This window comes from Rattus rattus, chromosome 2 (assembly GCF_011064425.1).
Source record: "Rattus rattus isolate New Zealand chromosome 2, Rrattus_CSIRO_v1, whole genome shotgun sequence".
Classification (NCBI taxonomy): domain Eukaryota; kingdom Metazoa; phylum Chordata; class Mammalia; order Rodentia; family Muridae; genus Rattus; species Rattus rattus.
The window spans coordinates 93,858,770-93,859,549 of NC_046155.1; the positions used below are offsets into that span (position 1 = coordinate 93,858,770).

General features: G+C 39.0%; 1 pseudogene; it reads right to left on the reverse strand.

Moving 5' to 3' along the window:
- Window positions 1–432: 432 nt before the first annotated feature.
- Window positions 433–526, reverse strand: LOC116894883 (annotated as a pseudogene).
- Between the last annotated feature and the right edge of the window lie 254 nt (window positions 527–780).

Sequence of the window (780 nt, forward strand, 5' to 3'; positions counted from 1 at the left end):
ACACACACACATGTAGAGAGAGAGAACATTCAAGTAAAATACTTAAACTCTAGAAATAACAAATGTCTAAAAAGTTTTGTTTTTAAGGACAACAACTGGCTTTTCTAAACTAAAAGTAATTACAGGACCAAGACAAACATAATGCTATCGGTGCTTCTTCTTGGAGTCCAGGATTAGAGAGAAGGTTATCAGAGAATGGAGATAACTGGAGAAGCCTGTATATTGAGGAGTGAGGCAGAAGAATTGCACCACTATCTAATTCTTTAAAAGCAATCATGGTGTTAGGATTATACCAGCTTTCTTTTTATATTAGTTCTTTGAGAATTCTTTTTTGTTTTATTTATTTGCACTCCAGTCATTGCTCCCCCTCAGTTCTCCCTCCCACAGTTTCTCGTCCCATTCCTCCTTCTCCTTGCCTCAGATAGAGTGCTCAAAAATATGGAATACATCATATGCTTGCACAGGGGCCATGCTAATCTTCTCTGTATCCTTTCAATTTTAGGATATGTGCTGCTGAAGCAGGCACATTCTTTAAGAATTTTATACAGTGTGTATTTAGATATTGACTTCCCTCCCCCAACTCTTCTCAGATGCACCTCTACCTATCCAACTTCAAGACCTCGTTTTTTATATGTTTCAAATCTAGAGTCCAATTTATATAGCTCAATTACTCATGCCAGGAGAAACTGCTACAGACTGGCCTACCCAACAGAGGCCACACCATTAAAAGGAAACCAACCTTCCTTGCCAACCCGTATACAATGCCACCTCCTCAGCTAC